Source organism: Brachycentrus maculatus, unplaced genomic scaffold (genome assembly GCF_059751285.1).
Source record: "Brachycentrus maculatus isolate JH-2025_06_01 unplaced genomic scaffold, ASM5975128v1 h1tg000288l, whole genome shotgun sequence".
Taxonomy (NCBI): Eukaryota; Metazoa; Arthropoda; class Insecta; order Trichoptera; family Brachycentridae; genus Brachycentrus; species Brachycentrus maculatus.
The window spans coordinates 30,488-54,794 of record NW_028281039.1 but is presented as its reverse complement, the minus strand read 5'-3'; the positions used below and the strand labels follow the sequence as shown (position 1 = coordinate 54,794).

The 24,307-nt window shown below is 32.3% G+C and overlaps 1 protein-coding gene across 1 annotated transcript in view; it reads right to left on the bottom strand.

Moving 5' to 3' along the window:
• LOC148305056 (uncharacterized) overlaps positions 1-15,739 on the bottom strand; it is an 80,313-nt gene extending 64,574 nt beyond the window's left edge. Inside the window, exon 1 of the mRNA XM_088267292.1 lies at positions 15,614-15,739. The gene's annotated coding sequence lies outside the window, so the exon portion shown is untranslated. The remainder of the gene's footprint in view (positions 1-15,613) is intronic.
• Positions 15,740-24,307: the final 8,568 nt, after the last annotated feature.

Below are 24,307 nucleotides of genomic sequence, written 5' to 3'. Positions count from 1 at the left end.
AAGTGCATAAGGATCAGGTATTTCCATACAAGTTACAAAATAAAAGTTGTAAATTATTGGCCAGTGTAATCATAGATTGAGAACCTAGCGGATTTCTGAGTAAACTAACTTCTCCGTTAATTAATATTTTACGATGCATTTTTAGAATGGTAGCGCTGTGCTGATGAAAACATTAATATGTTGTCGTGTGGTGTGCAATACTCGTGTGTGGCTACCACAAGCGGATTACGAAATGGTGCTGTAACCGAATATGGCTTTAAAATGACACAACTTCGATTCGACCATGGGAGTTATTATTTAATCGAATCAAATGTGAAAAATTACGCGTTAAAAGAATATCACTGCCAAATCGCTCACTCCTTTCAACGTCATATATCAAAAATCGTCAATTTTCAGTTGTGCATGTTTTCGGAATGCTAGAGAATGTACTATATCCCAGCAGAAGCTGCATATTTTTAACTTAATATTTACCCGCTACAGGGCAGAAAGTGTTGTTTTTGCATTTTGAAGAAAAGGTATTGTTTAATTATTTTTTTTAAATATACTAAATATTTTTCAAATGGACAAAAAACATTCAGGTTTTACCTAAAAAGATCTGTTGCAAAGTAAAAAGTTCAATAAGTGGCTTGATATTTATTTTTAAAACATTTCAGTGTATTTTTAAACGTTTTTAAAGTTTAAAAGTATAATACAATGTATTACAAATAAATATCAATCCACTTATCGAACTTTTTACTGTGTAACAGATCTTTTTAGGTAAAACTGAAGGTTTTTCTCCATTTGAAAAATATTTAGTTTATTTAAAAAAATAATTAAACAATACCTTTTCTTCAAAATGCAAAAACAACATTTTCTGTCCTGTAGCGGGTAAATGTTAAGTTAAAAATATGCCTCATTTGCTGGGATATAGTAAATTTTCTGGGCATTCCGAAAACATGCACAACTGAAAATTGACGATTTTTGATTTATGACGGTCTTGAAAGGAGTGAGCGATATGACGTTGTTGAAAGGAGTGAGCGATATAGTCCCTGCTACTGAGTAGCCGATCATAGTGAATAGATAAGGCTTTAACTACGAGGTGTCCATAACTTAGACTAAAGTCTATTAGTAAACTAATGGACATTAATATTTAAGCGGGATTATCGATAGCCCTCATTAAATTAATTTTTTTTAACCCAGGTAACATTTAACGAACCCGTAATTGAATTTTTTGCTTAAAATATCGTTTTTATATTGAAAAAACAAGTGTTTCTTCAAAATAAATACATGGTTTTGAAAGGTTAAGCGTTATTGAGAAGTTAGGAGTTTAAAAATAATTATATATATTATACACAATATGTATTCTAAAAAAAAATCATCCAATGTAACGTAGGTGTACTAGCAAAAAACTTTAACTCAAAAATATGCAATTTTGACTTAATGATGTAGTATTATAAAGGTTTCAACGTTACATAAACTGGCAAAATACACTAAGTAGTTTGAAATGTCATATTTATATGGTTTTACAAGTAAATTCAATTTTAAATCTAATAGCGGGCATTTTATTCCGGCTAAAATGGCTGTCCAAACTTAAAACACAGTAAGGGACATTTTTTTTAAGTACGTTTTTTTGCATTTTTGGACTAGAAGTAGAATCTACTTAGTCCAAAAACGCAAAAAAACGTACCTACTACAAAAAATGTCCCTTACTGTGTTTTAAATTTGTCCGCCTCCGTGGTGTAATGGTCAGCGTGTTTAGCTACCGTGCTGGAGGTTCCGGGTTCGATTCCCAGGGGGGGTAAAAATAAATATTAGTGATTTTACACTGTAATATTTATTTAATACTACCCTGGACTGGTTCCTGAAGCGCAAGATTGATCAACTAGCCTTCATGTAAGTAATTATCAAGATAACACTGTGTCAATTCGATGCAGTGCCCTATGCACCATCGGGTGCGGATAAGGGTTATAAGTATAAGTGTTTTAAATTTGGACAGCCGTGAATTTAATGTAATAAAATAACAACTAATTATGTAAATAATTTTTTCCTCGTATTTTTTATTTGATTTGAGTTTAGACAGCCGAAAAGCTTTAAATAACAGGCATTATTCAAACAGAGATTTTAAACTTAACGTTTTTTGCACTTATTAAAATACGTATCGAATAGGAATATGGAAAGTATTTCGTTTATTTTTATCCGTTTCGTACATAAACCGTGTATTATAACTCGGAGAAAATGAAAGAAAGAGTACTTTAACTAAACAATAAGACGTAACACCGAGTTGATATCGTTTTTCCCACGGCAGATTGACTGAATTCATGCCAAGGAACAGTTTATACCATGAAACCCGACAATTAACCTTACTGTTTTACTATTATTTATTTATATTCAAGGTTCAATCGCTAGAAACTGCTGAAACGCGTATGCTTAGACGGTCAGCTGGAGTGTCCCTTGGCCCTCCTTTCCAACTCTTTCTCTCTCTACGCCTGAAAAATAATTTAAATCACATCAGCGATGAAGATACCCTAACGGCAGTCCTTTGTGACCCAAAGCTACCAGCCGAGCTAAGGAAAAAGTCTACCAAACAATTGTCAGACCCGCACTCCTCTATGGCTCCGAATGCTGGACGATGTACAACGCCTACTCTAGGCAACTAGAAACTGCTGAAATGCGAATGCTTAGCTGGTCAGCTGGAGTGTCCCTTGGAGACAAGATAAAGAGTTGACGCATTCGTGCAAGCCTGGCTGTAACAGGCATCAATAGTAAGGTAGAGGAAAGGCAATTGGAGATGGTTAACACGTTAAAAACGAGAGCCTATTAAAAATAAAAAATAAAAATATTAAGACGCATGTGTGGCAAAACGATGTTTGATAGATGTTCCAATGATGACATAAGGAAAGAAAGTAAGGCTGAGATAAGCGTTATCGATAAAATTAAGAAAGGTGTGTTGAGATGGTTTGGACATGTGGAACGTATGAGTGAAGAAAGAACGGTTAAACAAAATTATGAGGCGAATGTAGTTGGAAAAAGAAGCAGAGGAAGACCGAGGAAAACTTGGTACAATCAGGTATGTCAAATACTTGAAAGCGGCCGGGTCAGGAGTCGTAATAATCGTTGGGTATGTATGAGGAGATGCATGAATGTAGAAGAGGCAAAGAATGTTTGCAAAGAGAGAGTGGTGTGGCGATTCACTCTGCCTACCCCTGCCGTGAAGCGGCGTGATGGTTAGTTAGTTAGTTAGTTATAATTATTTTAATTCAGCTTTATATATAGACATCAATAGTAAGGAAGAGGAAAGGCAATTGGAGATGGTATAGGCACATAGAAAGCAGAGAACCTGTTCATATTGTGAACCAGGCAATCGCCATGGATCTTCCTCGAAAGACGTCTAGAGGAAGACCAAAGAATTCATGGATGCTGCAGAAAGATTTCATGATTCGAAGGCATGGCCTAGGTGACGTTGTATATGACAGAAGGACCTACAATCTGAGGACGACATTCTACAAAGACGATAAGTTGGGATGGAGCTAGGAGAAGAAGATATTCATGGTTCAAATATAAAAATTAAATATTATTTAAAATAAAAACAAACCGAATGGCACGATCAAGTATGCCAAATATTTGAAAGTGGTCAGGTTAGGAGTCGAAACAATCGGCGGGTATGTATGAGGAGATGCATGAACGTGGAAGAGGCGAAGAATGTTTGCAAGGACAGAGTAGTGTGCCGTTCTATTCTCTCTGCCTACCCCTGCGGTGAAGCGGCGTGATGGTAAATTAGTTAGTTTTTAAAATATTATTTACATCTCAACAAAGATGAAGAAGAATATAAATGTCTGGGCTTTTACGGAGCTTACGACCATGTTGAGATATCAAAATGATATGAAAATTTACTCCTTTAATTTTATCCAGATTTGTGAACAAGTATTTGGACGCACTCAAAACGTTGTAAATAAAAATTAAAAACTTTTAAAATACCAAATTTGAGATTATTAATGTTAACTAACTAACTTAACACGACTAGTTTCGAGAGCTGCTCTCACCAACAGGTAAAAATACTTTTGAGTTTTGTACTGACATTTCTTGGTGGAACTGCATTTTACATAATAAAACATCAATTATTTAGTTATTTCCACATTATTCTTCATCTTTGTTCAGATGCCAGTAAAAAGACGGGTTTGTTTATGAATAGCCTCTCTTTGGTCATACATAACACTCCGCCCACCCTTACGGGAACTAGCCGATGGAATGCAATACTTTTGCAATACGGACAAATAAATTATGTTATTATAACAAGCTGTTTTAGTAAAAGCGGAGACGACAGGCCCGGACTGGGTAGGGGCGAATGTTACATATATATATATATATATATATATATATATATATATATATATATATATATATATATATATATATATATATATATATATATATATAAAACCCTTATCCGCACCCAAGTGGTCCATAGGGCACTGTGTCATATAAACGCAGTGTTATCTTGATCGTTTATACATGAAGGAAAGGTGATCAGCCCTCCACTTCAGGTACCAGTCCATGGTAATTTTGAATAAATATTAAAGTGAAAAAATCACTCATATTTATTTTACCCCCCTTGGGAATCGAACCCGGGACCTCCAGAACGGTAGCCGGGCGTGCTGACCATTACACTACGGAGGCGGACGAGTTCAGAAAGAAGATTAATAGGCAGACTTAATTAAGAGCTATATATATATATATATATATATATATATATATATATATATATATATATATATATATGTGTGTGTATATATATATATGTATATATATATATATGTATATATATATATATATATATATATATATATATATATATATATATATATATATATATATATATATATATATATATATATATATATATATATATATATATATATATATATATATATATATATATATATATATATATATATATATATATATATATATATATATATATACATATATATATATATATATATATATACATAAATAATACATATAAATAATACTCGTTTTACAAAACAAATTAGACGTCATATTGCATTTTATAAAAAATAAGAATTTAAAAAAAAAATGTTCATATATTTAAAGTAGTACTCATGATTCAAAGTAGTATTGAAAATCTTGTCTGAAAACTTGAGTTCACATCGCGCGCATAGACTGACAGCGCGCGCGCAGGCTTGTCAACTTGACGATTAACGCACTTGCTGGTCTTAAGAATAAAATATGTGGGCAGGCATTCACGCTGACAGTATAATATGTAGATATATAATAATACATGGTCTGAAATAGACGCTTTGCGGGTAATTCGTTTTTAAATGAAAAAAAATAAAAATATAATAAGTGTAAAATAAAAGAGACTGAGCTCTTGTGCTTGGAGAGGGACTTTTTTCTTCTTTTTGTGATAGTGACATGAATTCAATAGTGAATTTATTTTTTTCATATTGAATTGATAGTTGAAATAATGATATTGAATTGTCATATTGAAATAATCATCATAGAATTGAATTGATAATTGAACTAATTATATTGAATTGATGAAATATATATATATATATATATATATATATATATATATATATATTGAATTGTCATATTGAAATAATCATCATAGAATTGAATTGATAATTGAACTAATTATATTGAATTGATGAAATATATATATATATATATATATATATATATATATATATATATATATATATATATATATATATATATATATATATATATATTTCATCAATTCAATATAATTATTTCAATTATCAATTCAATTCTATGATGATTATTTCAATATGACAATTCAATATCATTATTTCAACTATCAATTCAATATGAAAAAAATAAATTCACTATTGAATTCATGTCACTATCACAAAAAGAAGAAAAAAGTCCCTCTCCAAGCACAAGAGCTCAGTCTCTTTTATTTTACACTTATTATATTTTTATTTTTTTTCATTTAAAAACGAATTACCCGCAAAGCGTCTATTTCAGACCATGTATTATTATATATCTACATATTATACTGTCAGCGTGAATGCCTGCCCACATATTTTATTCTTAAGACCAGCAAGTGCGTTAATCGTCAAGTTGACAAGCCTGCGCGCGCGCTGTCAGTCTATGCGCGCGATGTGCGCGATGAGTACTACTTTAAATATATGTACATTTTTTTTTTAAATTCTTATTTTTTATAAAATGCAATATGACGTCTAATTTGTTTTGTTGAAAATTCCAACTTTTTTATAAAATGCAATACAACGTCCAATTTGTTTTGTAAAACGTTCTAAAAAAAGTTAAAAAAAAAAACAGTAATAAACGATCGATTTGAGCCGGTCCTGTCATTATAAAGTTGTTTTGCATTCAGACCGCAGTATTAGTTGACCATGCAATCTCGCAAAATGGCGTCGCGAGACGTGAAACCACCGCTCCCTCCGCTTCCACCGACGCCATAACAAAACCAACTACAAAACGAAACCATTTCACTCCGGCTAGATGCAATTAGCAACAAATAACCTGTCAATACAAATAACCTGACAAAAACGGGCAGAAAGCGTAATGATACTCGCTCCCAGACGTAATACAAGCGTTTAAAATTAGATAAAACGTACAAAAAAACACGTGGATTTCTCGAATGGTAATTAAGGGAAAGAAAGCAAGTTTACAACATTTTGAGTGTGTCCAAATACTTGTTCGCAAAATCTGGATTATCTCAAATTACAGGAGTTATTTTCATATTATTTAATATAAGAGTTTCTGCTTTATAAAAAGCTTCTTTACATCTCACCAATAGATGTCTCTAGCGAAGTTCTAGTGATTCAAGAACAAGTTTTCTAAATTGGTTCATATATCGCTCACTCCTTTCAAGAACGTCATAAATCAAAAAGAGTCAATTTTTAGTTGTGCGTGTTTTCGGAATGCTCAGAAAATGTACTATATCCCACCAAAAGCGGCATATTTTTAACTTAATATTTACCCGCTACAGGGCAGAAAGTGTTGTTTTCTCATTTTGAATAAAAGGTATTTTTAAATTATTTTTTGAAACATACTAAATATTTTTCAAATGGAGAAAGAACCTTCAGGTTTCACCTAAAAGGATGTGTTGCACAGTAAAAAGTTCAATAAGCGGCTTGATATTTGTTTTTAATACATTGTATTATATTTTTAAACTTTAAAAACGCTCTCCTGAAAAATCAAGTTTTTTGATTTATGACGTTCTTGAAAGGAGTGAGCGATATATAGAACTTCCAAGAATTTGAGTAGTGTGGTTGTAAATAATGGGTAGAATTGGTGAATGTTACACGCGTGTAAAGTGATCAATTAAACCAACCTATGACCGTCGTAATCCCCGTAAATGCCGAGACTTCCATATTCTTCTTCATCTATGTTGAGATGTCGAAATATAATTTACATTAATAAACTGAAAAGTGGTAAAATACAAGTGTTTCATTTTTATATTCAAATAAACGCATTTTCATGATTTTAATATGCTAGTTGTGAAACCGGCGATCAGTCGATATAAAAAAAAAAATCGAAAAATCCAAGCAAAGACATCAACGCACTAAAAAACAAACCTTTATATCGTGGAATGTGCATCAAAACTGAATCACGATTGATTCTCCGTACGCTTCAATGGCAACATATTTCCAAATGCCGTCAACCTTGCATTCTTTCCTTATATCACCATAAATATTTAAAATAGCTCCCAACGGGAAAAACCCAGATTTGTGCACAAGTATTTGGACACAAGGGTGGACCATAGACATCAACAATAATTAATCACGCCGTTTCCCCGCAGGGGTAGGCAGAGAGGATGGAACGCCACACTCTTCTGTCCTGACATACACTCCTAGCCTCCTTCACATCCATACATCTAGTCATACATGCCCTCCGATTACGCAGACTTTTGACACCGCCAGATTTTAGGTTCTGATTGATCTGATCGTGCCAAGTCTTTTTCGGTCGTCCACGTTCTGTTTTCCCTCTCACATTCGCCACATATATTTTATTAGTCATTCTCTCGCTATCCATTCGCCCCACATGTCCATACCACCGCAAAGAGCTCTTTCTAATCTTTTCAATTATTCCTCGTTCAGCCTTACATTCCTTTAAGCAATGACACCAACATTAAAATAACTCCATCGTTTCTGTGACGTCATTCATTGCCAACATACGAAAATATCGTTTTTTCGAAGGCGAATTTTCCAAAAGAAAATGATGAATGAAAATATCAGCTGTTATAAAAAAAAGGGGTCTTATACAAACCTTTAAAGGTTGAGTATGATAAATTAGATATTCCTCCCGTTTGACTAAGATCCATTGGTTATGTAGAATTATGAGCTAAGTGCCATTATAGCGATTCGAATAACAGTCTATGCCCGTGGAATTGTTAATGGCATTTCTCATTGAGGAAAATTACAATTCACAACGTCTGTTACTAGTGAGAGTGGGCTGAGATTCGAGTGACCAAATATCTACGTGACTCCTGAGGATTCAATTTAAAATACAGGGTGTTCAAAATTGAAATCCTAAAAAAAACAGAGTCCGCCTCCGTAGTGTAGTTATCAGAACGCTCGGCTACCGTGCTGGAGGTCCCGGGTTCGATTCCCAGCTGGGGCGAAAATAAATATTAGTTATTTTTTCACTCTAATATTTATTCAATACTACTATAATATGAAAAATAACTCCTATAATTGGATCCAGATTTGTGAACAAGAATTCGGACACACTGAAAACGTTGTAAATTAAAATATAAGTTTGTTGGCCCCCGTAGCGCATTGGTTAGCATGTTTAGCTACCGTTCTGGCGATGTTTTTTTCACTCCAATATTTATTCAATATTACCCTGGACTGGTGCCTGAAGCGGAGGGCTGATCACACTTCCTTCATGTGTTAACGATCAAGATAGCACTGCGTTTATATGATGCAGTGCCCTATGCACCATCGGGGTGCGGATAAGGGTTCGAAGAAGTAAAAATTAAATATAAAAATTAAATGGTGATAAAGATATGACTAATTATTTTATTTTGTTTTATTTTATTAACGGCTAATGCCTTTAACAATAGTTACAATCTGCTTTATAGAGCTGTAATAGTTGTAGTCTGGATTCGTTTCTGTGACGTTGTTCGTTACCAATTTATGAAAACAACGTTTTTACGAAGGCAAACTTTGCAAAAGAAAATGATGAAAGAAAATATTGATTATATCGGGTGTTATAAGCACAAAACGAGTGTTACACAATCCTTTATAGGTTAAGTATGTTAAAATAGATATTCCTCCCGAGTGATAATACCGTATCGTATCCAAATGACATAAATATGTTTTTCTGATTTAGTTAAAAGCTATATTTCAGTACTTTATATAGTATTTTGTGGCAATGTACTTATATTTCCCCTGTGATAGAGAAATTGTTCATTTTAGCACGTTTCGATATATCACCACGAATATCGCGGCCAGCGGTCGGCCTATGAATATTCAACATTCTGTTTCGACACTTCGATTCAATTTTCCTTATCAACAATTTTCAACGCGTCACCCTTGACTGATCACCTTTCCTTTGCGGAATGAACGGCCAAGACAACACTGCGGTCACGTCAAAATATCGTATTGTTATATGTAAATATCGTAGAAAAAGATAATATATATAAAAAAAAAAACTAACTAACTAACCATCACGCCGCTTCCCCGCAGGGGTAGGCAGAGAGAATAGAGCGCCACACCACTCTGTCCTTGCAAACATTCTTCGCCTCTTCCACGTTCATGCATCTCCTCATACATACCCGCCGATTGTTACGACTCCTAACCTGACCACTTTCAAGTATTTGGCATACCTGATCGTGCCATGTTTTTCTCGGTCTTCCTCTGCTTCTTTTCCCGCTAACATTCGCCTCATAAATTTGTTTTACCGTTCTTTCCTCACTCATTCGTTCTACATGTCCAAACCATTTTAACACACCTTTCTTAATTTTATCGATAATGTTTATCTCAGCTTTGCATTCTTTCCTTATTTCACTATTCGCACATCTATCATACATCGTTTTGTTACACATTCTTCTGAGAGATCGCATTTCGACTGCATTCAGTCTACTTTCATCCTTCTTTTGCCAGCTCCATGTTTCACTTCCATACATTAGAGTTGGAACCAGGACTCCGTTGTGCACTGTCAGTTTAGCTTCCGCTGATAGGTTTTTATTTGCTATAACTGATTTCAGTGCACCGTTCACTTTGTTCCCAGCATTCACTCTCCTTTCTATATCTTTATCAATCTTTCCATCCCTAGAAAACATACTACCCAAATACACGAAATCATCTACCTGTTCCAGAATCTCTCCGTTTACCAATATTTCACATTCAGATCTGCATTCTTCTCTTTCAAAAATCATAATCTTAGATTTGCTAACATTCATCAATAAGTCACTTTCCTTGCACACATTATACACTTTTGTCACCAACGCCTGCAGGTCTTCTCTGCTATCGGCAAGAAGAACAGCATCGTCAGCATACAAAAGGCAACAGACAGTCAAATTATTCATTCTGGCTCCAACATTTAAATCTTTCAGTTCTTTCATGCAATTATCCATGTATAGGTTAAACAGCCACGGTGACATTACACATCCCTGCTTAACACCTTTAGAGATGCTAAGCCAGGATGAAAATGAACCACTTACCCTTATGCATGCAGTGCTATCCTCGTACAAGGATGCTATGCCTTGGATAAGTTTACTGCTTACCCCATACTCAGATAACACCTTCCATAGCTTCGTTCTATCAACTCGGTCATACGCTTTCTGCAAATCCACAAAAGCACAGAAAAGCTTTTGGTTTTTGGACAAAAACTTTTCAGTAATGTTGCGCAAGGCAAAAATTTGATCCGTACATCCTCTCCCATTCATAAATCCACTCTGGACATCCCATCTGGATAATATATATATATATATATATATATATATATATATATATATATATATATATATATATATATATATATATATATATATATATATATATATATATATATATATATATATATATATATATATATATATATATATATATATATATATATATATATATATATATATATATATATATATATATATATATATATATATAATAAAAATAAATCCCTTACCGCACCCCAATGGTGCATAGGGCACTGCTTCATATAAACGCAGTGTTACCTCGATCGATTACACATGAAGGAAAGGTGATCAGCCTTCCACTTCAGGTACCAGTCCAGTGTAGTATTGAATAAATATTAGAGTGAAAAAATCACTTATATTATATTATATAAGTGATTTTAAAAAAATTATAAAATATATATATATATAGATACATTTAAATAAATATATATACATCGTGCTTTTTCGGCCGTCCTCGTCCTGTTTTCCCGCTCACATTCGCCACATATATTTTCTTAGTCATTCTCTCGTTATCCTTTCGCTCCACATGTCCATACCACCGTTAATAAATCTTCCTAATGTTTTCAATTATTCCTTGTTCAGCCATTCATCCCTTTCTTATAACACCGTTTTTGAATTGATAAAATACATTTCGAAATAATTACATGGTTTTGAAAAGAAAAGAGTTACTGAAATATAAAGTTTTAAAAGAATTATATATATTTTTTTTTTCTATATATATTCTAAAAAACAAAAAAAAAACCAATACTTATTCATTCTTTAAAAAAAATCGGGCGTAAACACACATCGCTAACTCCTTTCAAGAACGTCATAAATAAAAAAACTTGATTTTTGAGGAGAACGTTTTTAAAGTTTAAAAATATAATACAATGTATTAAAAATAAACATCAAGCCACTAATTGAACTTTTTACTGTGCAACAGATCTATTTAGGTAAAACCTGAAGGTTTTTCTCCATTTGAAAAATATTTAGTATATTTTTAAAAAAAAATTAAACAATACCTTTTCTTCAAAATGCAAAAACAACACTTTCTGCCCTGTAGCGGGTAAATATTAAGTTAAAAATATGCCGCTCTTGTTGGGATATAGTACATTTTCTGGGCATTCTGAAAACACGCAAAACTGAAAATTGACGATTTTTGATTTATGACGTTCTTGAAAGGAGTGAGCGACATGTGACCTCCCTGATGAACTCCTGTGGAATGAATTCTGCCCCTAATATTAAGTTGATAAGTTGAGACACCTTTAAAAATTGAGAACACAAGACAAAAAAAATACTGTCTACTGTATTATGAGTGCGTTCGCCAATTATTTAAGAATCTATTTACATAAAAACGTGCAATTTGCAAAAATAACAAACTGTTTTCACTTTCAATGAATACATGCATGCTTAAAACGACATATTGTTGAAGCATAATAACGTTATTACACAACAGATTAAATAACGGAGAAAAAAATCGAGCTACTTCAAACAAATCCTTAGAATAAACCGGTATTATACCCGGGATTTCTCGGGATTTAACAAATTAACACAGGTATATGGTTAACCTATAAAGGATTCTTCTACCCATATCCGCACTCAATGGTGCATAGGGCACTACATCGTATAGACGCTTATGTTATTTATCTTTTTTTTTAAACCCTTATCCGCACCCCTATGGTGCATAGGGCACTGCGTAATACAAACGCAGTGTTATCTTGATCGTTAACCATGAAGGAAAGGTGATCAGCCCTCCGCTTCAGGTACCAGTCCAGGGTAATATCGAATAAATAGTACAGTAAAAAAAATCACTTATATTATGTTATTACACAACACATTAAATAACGGATAAAAAATCGAGCTACTTCAAATATATCCTTAGAATAAACCGGTATTTTTACCCGGGATTTCTCGGGATTAAACAAATTAACACAGGTATATACTTAACCTATAAAGGATTCTTCTTACCCTTATCCGCACCCAATAGTGCATAGGGCACTGCATCGTAAAGACGCAGTGTTATCTCGGTCGTTACTTACACGAAGGCAAGGTGATAACTACTGCGCTTCAGGGACCAGTCCAAGGTGATATTAAATTAATATCAGTGTATATAATATTAAATAACTAGCCATGATAAGCGGTGTTGCATAAGCCGTAGGTATCAGAGACACTTGGATGGTAGGTAATTTAAAAAAAATACTTTTTGTCCCGAGAGACGTAACGAGAGATCAACGCGCGTACAAGATGAAAACCTATTTTATGAGGCAAACAGATAATATTTTGACTGAACAATATTTTCTTTTTTAATTGTGTATTTTGGATTTTTTCGGTTTTAACTAACTAACCCCTCAGGGGTAGGCAGAGAGAATAGAACGCCACACTGATCTGTTTTTACAAATAATCTTCGCCTCTTCAACATTCATGACCGCCGATTATTCCTACCCCTAGCATGACCACGTTCAAGTATTTGAAATGCCATTTTGTACAACATATTTTTTTTCCAAAATTTTCTTTAAAAATTTAGAACTAAACGCGAAATTTCTAAATAAGTACATTGATTAGCAAAAACATACTCGCAAAGAACCTAGCATTAAATTGCCTGTAGACTGTATATATACATTTAAAGATTTCCTATGTGTATCAATAATAAAGAAGAAGAAAAAAAACTGTCACTGTCTTGGGAGCACGTACAAGGCTTAAATATCCAAATTTTTCTTAAAAATATAGAAATTAAACGCGAAATTTTCAAGTATGTACATAGATTAGTAAAAACATACTCGAAATGTATCAATAAATTGCCGGGAGAGTGTATATATAACATAAATACATAAAACATAAAATAAAGCATTATATAACATAAAATAAAATAAAGCATTTCAATAATAAACAATAAAATATTTATTTATTATTAGAAGAAAATGTTTATTTTTTAACTTACAATATTAATTATTAAGAAAAGGTAAAGGCAGTCTTTGTTATTTTACTTGTAATATTTCTAAATAGCTTAATTAATTTTCTGTGTGTGAATAAGGAAGAAAGAAAAAACGGCTGTCAATGACTTGGGAACAGCACCTACGAGGGTTGAATATACAAATTTTCCTTCAAAACATATGAAAATTGAACGTGTATTTTCCAAATACACTTATTAGCAAAAACATACTCGAAATGTATTAATAAATTGCTTGGAGACTATATATATAACATACATTTTTTTATTATTTATAATACTAAATATTTTTTATTATTTAAATACTATTTTTGTCCGCCTCCGTAGTGTAATGGTCAGCACGCTCGGCTACCGTTCTGGAGGTCCCGGGTTCGATTCCCAAGGGGGGTAAAATAAATATTAGTGATTTTTTCACTGTCATATTTATTCAATATTACCCTGGACTGGTACCTGAAGCGGAGGGCTGATCACCTTCCCTTCATGTGTAAACGATCAAGACAACACTGCGTTTATATGACGCAGTGCCCTATGCACCATTGGGGTGCGGATAAGGGTTTTATTATTTATTATTAATACTAAATATTTGTGTTTTTATTATTTACACAAATATTTCAATTTCATACTATTTCTGTGAGCCTAAGCGGCTCATTATTAGAAATAGGTATCATATTGTGGTAGAGTGGGTTCGAACCGAGAAACTCTAATTCAAGAGTCCGCGACACTAACCACGGGACCTAAACCCGACACGAAAGATTTTCTATGTGTATCAATAAGAAAGAAGAAGAAAAAAACGGCTGTCATTGACTTGGTAGGACGTACAAGGCTTAAAAATCCAAAATTTCATTCAAAATGTGTCGCAATCAAATAATTTCCAAATACACTGATTAACAAAAAACATACTCGAAAATTTCTTTTCGCGGCACAGACTTAATTTTTTTTTGAATTACCTAACGTCCAAGTGACTCTGAAATCTAGCTACGGCTTATGCAACACCGTTTATCATGTCCCTACTCAGGCTTCAACTTTATAAGTTTCATAGCCTATGCCTACTTGTGAGTGGATTTACTCTTTATGTTTAAAGTTACTATAGTTTCATGTAATTCATGAGTGAAAATTCTAGGCAAAAACACTCGCGGCACAGACTTGATAGCACCTACGAGGCTTATATACTAATTTTCCTTTAAAAAATAAAGAAATTAAAAGTGAAATTTCTAAATACACTGATTAGCAAAACATACTCGAAATGTATCAATGCATTGCTTGGAGACTATATATAACATATATTTAAAGATTTTCTATCTGTATCATTAAGGAAGAAGAAAAAACAGCTGTCAATGACTTGGAAGCGTGTACGAGGCTGAAATATCTAAATTTTCCTTTAAAAATATGGAAATGAAAAGCGAAATTTCCAAATACACTGATTAGCAAAAACATACTAGAAATGTATCAATAAATTGCTTGGAGACTGTATATATTACATATATTTAAAGATTTTCTAAGTGTATCAATAAGAAACAAGAAGAAAAAACAGCTGTCACTGACTTGGTAGGACGTACAAGGCTTAAAAATCCAAATTTTCATTCAAAACGTGTAGAAATCAAATAATTTCCAAATACACTGATTATCAAAAACATACTCGAAAATTTCTTTTCGTGGCACACAAGAAATTTCCAACAAACGGTCAAATTCAAACGACAAAACATAAAAATTCGTCGTAAAAACACAACGGCATACTGTTTATTTTCATTATAAATAGCAAATAAGCTTACGGTTTCACTCTCAAACGTCGGATGACTTTTTATAAATTGAAAATTTGTACAATTCCGCGATTCAAGATGGCGCGCGACGAGCGGCTACAGTTCACTACCGTCTTGGCCCGTGCTGCGGGTTAAACTAAGACAAGACCGACTGCTCTCGCCTGGGAGTGGGAGTTCTAGAACGTTCGCTGAGAAATTAACACACGAGATATTTATTTATTTTTTGCTTTATTTTTCCTTAACAGGTATTCTGCTGTTGTCTCAAGATCATAAGTTTTTTTTTGGGCGGATGTAATGATTGTCACAGGTGTACTTATTCTGACGCGTGTCTAGAAGCCCCCGGCAACGAATCTGAATTTCAATGAATGAGAACTTTTTAGTTACAGCAGGGTGCATGTAGTCCCCAATGTTGCGTCTGTGGGCGATATCATTAAACCCTTTTGACATGGTGCCTATAATTGTTTTTTTTTAAGGAATAACCCGCAAAGCCTCTATAAGAGGCTTGTTTGCAGGTAGGATAGTAAGGATAGGGAAGGTAAAATGTGAAAAATATAATAATCACAAACACATCGATAAAAAATGATAACTTTACATTTCGCTCACTCCTTTCAACATCGTCATATATCAACAATCGTCAATTTTTAGTTGTGCATGTTTTCGGAATGCCCAGAAAATGTACTATATCTCAGCAAAAGCGGTATATTTTTAACTTAATATTTACCATCCACAGGACAGAAAGTGTTGTTTTTGCATTTTGAAGAAAAGGTATCGTTTAATTATTATTTTTAAATATACTCAATATATTTCAAATGGAGAAAAAACATTCAGGTTTTACCTAAAAAGATCTGTTGCGCGGTAAAAAGTTCATTAGGTGGTTTGATATTTATTTTTAATACATTGTATTAGATTTTTAAACTTTAAAAACGATATGCTGAAAAATCAAGTTTTTTGAAATATGACGTTGTTGAAAGGAGTGAGCGATATGTGGGGTGAAATACAGAATATAATTTTTTTAATAAACACTTGAATATACAAGTTTAATGAGTTTTATTTATATATACGACTAGTTTCGAAAACATACAGATGTTTTCATCTTCTGAATTAAAACTTACGTAAAGTTAAAGTTAAAGTTAGTTTTAATTTTTACCAGAAGATGAAAACATCTGTAAGTTTTCAAAACTAGTCGTATATATAAATAAAAATCATTAATGTGGTATATTCAAGTATTCAATTTTTAAAAAAATTATCAATATGTCATTCCACGAATCAATAAATAATACAGAATACGTCAAATTTGTTGAAAAAATATTTCAATTTTTTTTATCAAAAAATTAATTAAAAAACATTTATTTCGCGCGTAGAGCGGACAGAGTATACTCCGTCCCGCGAACTGAAACACGGCAGTTACCTAATACTTTCACATATGACCGATTTCAAATATATCGGAAACTATATTGTTAATATTAAACAACACACGCCAAAATACGCCTTACAGCATTTAAAAATAAGGATCAATTTTCCACGAGACGAAAAAATATTTAAAATCAGTAGACAAACGATTTTATTCGCAGTGCTCATGTATAATAAAGGCTATTTTGTCAGTTGTGAAATGCGTTTGCAACGATTGAACATAGGACTTTTTGATGTTAGACCACAATTGATTGCGATCTGTCAAGTAGTGTGACACAATTTTATGTCATTCAAATTAAATTAGTTTGGACTATTGCTCAAAATAAATATACTTTAACCTTTCTCTTCCCGTGCTAAAATAAAACGCGCGTCCCGTGTTGGGTAGTCACTACACAATAAAAAAATATCGATTTTAAATCGGAAAAATACGGACATTCATAGCTAATCCCCTTAATTAATTATGAATGAAGTCAAAAATTATGATAATTTAAATTTATTTGCTGAAAACATTAAAAAAAAACCATCCGTGAGCGCCCATGGAACAAGCATAGGTCCACTCTTGTCGGAAGCCCAAAGCTACTGCCGCTGGCCAGAGAACATTGAGCTTTGAGCTCCTCACGTTGCACAGTGCAAGTATGCAAGAGTGAGATGCGAATATAGTGTCGCGGTTCCCGCACTCTTCACGCGCTATTTATACGCGAATTTGTTTCCGATATTCACAAAATACATCCGATGTACCCGATAAATTCTGATTATTATTGATATTATTTTTTAAATAAATGCGTATATATGTTATGGAGGAATACCTAAAATCTTAGCCTTGTATTTATTATATTTATAGAGATATTATGGTTATTAGAAGCAATGTGTACTAGGTACACAACACCGGGAAGGGAGGCTGAAAAACAGCCCCAAATGTACGATTACATTATAGCCAATGTGACAAGTCAATATAAGCCAACAAGCAAACAACGGAGCCACTATCTCACAACCAATCAAACCAAAATTTAATCATTTGTAAAAATTATGTAGGTACCTACTTCATTTCAACAGAGAGTAGATTTCCTAATCCAGTGTAATAGTTTAAACCTCAGATTGTATAAAATAGGTAAATAGCGCGTTCCCAAAAAAAAGTTTATATATATATATATATATATATATATATATATATATATATATATATATTTATATATATTTATATATATATATATATATATATATATATATATATATATATATATATATATATATATATATATATATATATATATAATTATATATATAATTATATATATACACTATATATATATATATATATATATATATATATATATATATATATATATATATATATATATATATATATATATATATATATATATATATATATATATATATATATATATATATATATATATATATATATATATATATATATATATATATATATATATATATATATATATATATATATACTCTGTCTTTTTATTTCCTTATATCACCATTGGAACATTTATCATACATGGTTTTTTCCGCACTGAGTGATCGCATTTCGACTGCATTCGTCCTTCTTTTGCCATCAGAACTACATACCCAACCATCTCAACACACCTTTCTTAATTTTATCGACAATACTTATCACAGCCTTGAATTATTTCGTTATATCACCATATCCGTCCGCCTCCGTAGTGTAATGGTCAGCACGCTCGGCTACCGTTCTGGAGGTCCCGGTTTCGATTCCCAGAGGGGGGTCTAATAAATATAAGTGATTTTTTCAATTTAATATTTATTCAACATTGCCCTGGACTGGAATCGAAGCGGAGGGCTGCTCACCTTTCCTTCGTGTGTTAACAATCAAGATAACACTGCGTTCATATGATACAGTGCCCTATGCACCATTGGGGTGCGGTAAGGTTCGAACGAAATATATGCATACACACACACACATTAATTGATTAGGCAGTCACTTTGTAGTATTATCTAACGCATTATTTAATTAAAATTTTAATCGATAAATACCATGATTTCTTCACATCTGGACGCTGTGCGTGCCAACATGTTTTCCTTATGGTTTCCCTACAAATATTTAACACTTTAATTCCCTATGGACGCTGTGTGTGCCTACAAGGTGTCAGCATGGTATTTGTATTTCAAATTACAGTCCATTTAAATAACCCTATGGACGCTGTGCGTGCCAACATGTTTTCTATATGGTTTCAGTGCAAATAATTGCCACCCATCAAAATCACCCTATGGACAAGTGAAATTTAAATCGTATCATATGACAGGATTTTGTCGACTACTGTCCTAATGCGTAGCGTCAATGTATATCAAACTTCATTTGTTTGAACACAAATAAACGATATGATTTGATTCGAGGTAAAAAAATATTGTAAGATTATTTCGATCAAATTATACAGATGGCGCTTTTCAAGAAACAATATTAAAATATCGCATTACGTCCTATATATTGTAATCGAATTGACGTTTTTTTGCCTAGAATTTTCACTCATGAATTCCATGAAGTTATAGTAACTTTAAAAATAAAGAGTAAATCCACTCACGAGTAGGCATAGGATATGAAACTTAAAAAGTTGAAGCCTGAGTAGGGTCATGATAAGTTATGTTGCATAAGCCGTAGCTAGATTTCAGAGTCACTTGGACGTAAGGTAATTAAAAAAATATATTTGTATATATATATATATATATATATATATTTTTTCTCATCTCAACATAGATGAAGAAGAATATGGAAGTCCGGGCATTTACGGTGCTTACTACCGGCATAGATTGGTTTTAGTGGTCACTTTACACACTTTTTTTCCATTTTACACACAGGTTTTTATCTTGTACGCGCGTTGATGTCTCTTAGAACAATATGAATTTATTTTGAATTACCTGATTGCTCACTCCTTTCAAGAACGTCATTAATAAAAAAACTTGATTTTTCAGGAGATTGATTTTAAAGTTTAAGAATATAGTGAAATGTATTAAAAATAATTATCAAGCCACTTATTTATTGACTTGGCGTTTAATTTGTAGAACTCCATTTTAATTTATGTATTAATTTTAAATCAAACACAGATTTTTTGAGTCTACTAAGTTGTATTTTATTAACAAAAAACACATAAAAAATTATATTGTGACAATTGTTTCGCCTTGTTATGGCATTATCAAACGAATGTGAAGATCAAATGGACCACGGTCCTTATGTAGCTATACAATTCTAAGTGACAGTTTTAACATGTGCAGCAATAATTTATGGGAGACAACAGTCGCTAATGGGGGATGTAGGTATGTACCCTTATATTTGTTTTCTGGGAAAGGAAGAATTTATTGACATGGCCATATTTTAGAGATTTTAATACAATTGTTGGTAATATTATTTTTAAGAATTTTTATATGTAGATGTAATTATTAGTTTATCAATAACGCATCATGCAAGCGTTTACATAGAGAGAGATGGTGTACAGTAATAGTCTATTTAAATATATTTAGCAGTAGTGAAGACCTAAGGTTAGTTTGTTCATTAAGTAGTGGGGGATGTAGGTATGTACCCTTATATTTATTTTCGGGGAAGGGAGAATTTATTGACATGGCAATTTTTATTATTATTTTAAGAAAGAATTCATGTATGTAGATATAATTAATAACATATGTAGATATAATTAATAACCTATGTAGATATAATTATTACTAGACATGGAATTTTTATTTTTTATTTTAAGAAAGAATTTAGAAAGAATTTACATATGTAGATATAATTATTAGTTTAACAATAACGCATCATGCAAGCGTTTACATAGAGAGTAATAATAGTCTATTTAAATATGTTTAGCAGTGGTGAAGATATAAGGTTGGTTTGTTCATTAATGATTTTAAAATTAGGATTGTTTACATATTTATTGATTTCTAATTGCTCTAATATACATATGTTATTAATTATATCTACATACATGAATTCTTTCTTAAAATAAAAATTAAAATTGCCATGTCAATAAATTCTCCCTTCCCCGAAAATAAATATAAGGGTACATACCTACATCCCCCACTACTTAATGAACAAACTAACCTTAGGTCTTCACTATTGCTAAATGTATTTAAATAGACTATTACTGTACATCATCTCTCTCTATGTAAACGCTTGCATGATGCGTTATTGATAAACTAATAATTACATCTACATATAAAAATTCTTAAAAATAATATTACCAAAATTGTATTAAAATCTCTAAAATATGGCCATGTCAATAAATTCTTCCTTTCCCAGAAAACAAATATAAGGGTACATACCTACATCCCCCATTAGCGACTGTTGTCTCCCATAAATTATTGCTGCACATGTTAAAACTGTCACTTAGAATTGTATAGCTACATAAGGACCGTAGTCCATTTGATCTTCACATTCGTTTGATAATGCCATAACAAGGCGAAACAATTGTCACAGTATAATTTTTTATGTGTTTTGTGTTAATAAAATACAACTTAGTAGACTCAAAAAATCTGTGTTTGATTTAAAATTAATACATAAATCAAGCCAATTATTAAACTTTTTACTGTGCAACAGAACTTTTTAGGTAAAACTTGAAGGTTTTTTCTCCATGTGAAAAATATTTAGTTTATTTAAAAAAATAATTAAACAATACCTTTTCTACAAAATGCCTAAACAACACTTTCTGCCCTGTAGCGGGTAAATATTAAGCTAAAAATATGCCTCTTTTTCTGGGATATAGTACATTTTCTGGACATTCCGAAAACATACACAACTGAAAATTAACGATTTTTGTTTTATGACGTTCTTGAAAGGAGTGAGCGTGATGTCCAAGTGACTCTGATTACCTACGGCTTTCGCAACACCGCTTATCATTACCCTACTTAGGCATTACATTTATAAGTTTTTTAACGTATTCTTACTTATGACTGAGTTAACTCTTTATGTTAAAAGTAACTATTATTTCATGTAATTCATGAATGAAAATTCTAGGCAAAAAATCTGTCTTACTTATTTGTTTATTTGATATTTTTTTAAATAAATAAATCCCTCAAGTAACTGTTATCAATAGAAACGGGTCGTTCGTGAACAACTGGGTCTTAATAATCGGTTCCCAAACATTGATCAAGAAACCGGATTCTAATTTTAATTGAATCGTTCACGAACGCTAACCGGTTCACAGACGTCTGATTCATAAATTTGCAAATTCACCAATTCACTGCATCATGGATTCATTGAGTTTTCGTCGAAAAAACAACCGCCATGAAAAATTCGTAGAAAAAAATTAGGTTTTATGACCCAGCGGCCTTTTTAACCAAACGGAGAAACGTGGAAGTTCAAAAGGGAGGCCTTGGTTCAATACTAGACAAAAAGAAGGTTGAAGTACCGTTGAACGGGGCTACTTGAACTTTGATGTGCAACTTCAGACAAGTAAAAAAAATATTTAGTGTATTTGTAATATTATATCGCTCACTCCTTTCAAGAACGTCATAAATCAAAAGTCGTCAATTTTCAGTTGTGCATGTTTTCGGAATGCCCAGAAAATGTACTATATCTAAGCAAAAGAGGCATATTTTAAAGTTAATATTTACCCGCTACAGGGCAGAAAATGTTGTTTTTGCATTTTGAAGAAAAGGTATATTTTAATTATTTTTTTAAATATACATAATATTATTCAAATGGAGAAAAAATACTCAGGTTTTACCTAAAAATATATGCTGCACAGTAAAAAGTTCAATAAATGGCTTGATATTTATTTTTAATACATTGTGCTATATTTTTAAACTTTCTCCTGAAAAATCAAGTTTTATGATTTATGACGTTCTCGAAAGGAGTGAGCGATATGTATTTGGTCTACAATAATGAACGTATCGACATGATTCATTGTTTCCCTGACAGGTGACACTTATTGTCACGATACGTTCATTATTGTAGACCAAATACAGATTTAAATCTCTTTTTTGTACTGGGCTCAAGTAACACATCAAAGTTCAAGTAGCCCCGTTCTACGGTAGTAAGTAAGCCTTTTTATGTTGCCTGACAGTTGTCGATTAGATTTGAGATTTCCGAAGTCTTCTTCATCTTCTCCAAACCCTTAGCCGCACCCCAATGGTGCATAGGACACTGCATCATATAAACGCAGTGTGATCTTTACACGAAGCCGGGGTGATCATTCCTGCGCTTCAGAGAGCAGTCTAGGGTGATAATAAAATATTGATATTGATGATAAAATAAATATTAGAGTGTAAAAGCACATATTAAGCAAATATTAGAGTGTAAAGTCATTTATTCAATATTACCCTGGACTGGTGCCTGAAGCGGAGGGCTGATCATCTTTCCTTCATGTGTAAACGATCAAGAGAACACTGCGTTTATATGACGCGGTGCCCTATGCACCATTGGGGTGCGGATAAGGGTTTTATTATTATTATTAAAAGCACTAATATTTATTTGCACCTTCTCGTGGGAATCGAGCCCCGGACGTCTAGTACGGTAGCTAAACACGCTAACATGTTTTGGAAAAATAAGTTATAACAAATATATTACATTGATCCAGAAAGTTAATTTTTTTTTTTAATTTTTTTTTTTTTATAAATCACAATTTTTAACATATATTAAAAATAAAAATAAAAAGTTATTTTGCAGAGACCCACCAAGCCACCTTGTGTGTCTTGTCGGTGGAGTTCTTTTTGCATACATTTTTTTATTGTTTTTTAACCATTTTAACCTAATATATACACACAAAAAAGGAGAAAAATTAACAATATAATCTTTTTTACAATGTTCATAGAATTAACTCTTGATCATGTACCCATTCCTTTATTTTGCCTTTGTTCCATCTTTTATTTTGACCTCTAACCTCCGTCGGCAACAAATTAAAAATGTTCGGAACGATATATTGCAGTGTTCGACTTCCATATTTATTGTTGATTCTTGGGACTATCAGACCTTCGTTTTGTGTAAATCGTGTATCATGGTTGTGTACTAGAAGATTTCGATATTTTTGTCTAGTTTGTTGCTCAACGATGATACTCATCCACAATATTCCACGTACCGGCAGTAATTTTAAATGTTTATATAACAAAATTGGATTGTCCCTTTGATTATATATATGACTGGGTACAATTTTTTTGATTATGGAATATTGCAGATTTTGAACCATTTTTAAATTTGTTTTCGTCGAATGTCCCCAAGACTTAATTCCATATCTTATTAAGGATTCTACTAAAGAACAGTATATAATCTTTAAGGTTGGTTTAGGCAGGATAAAGTACAACTTATAAAAAGTACTCCCTAGAGCCCGC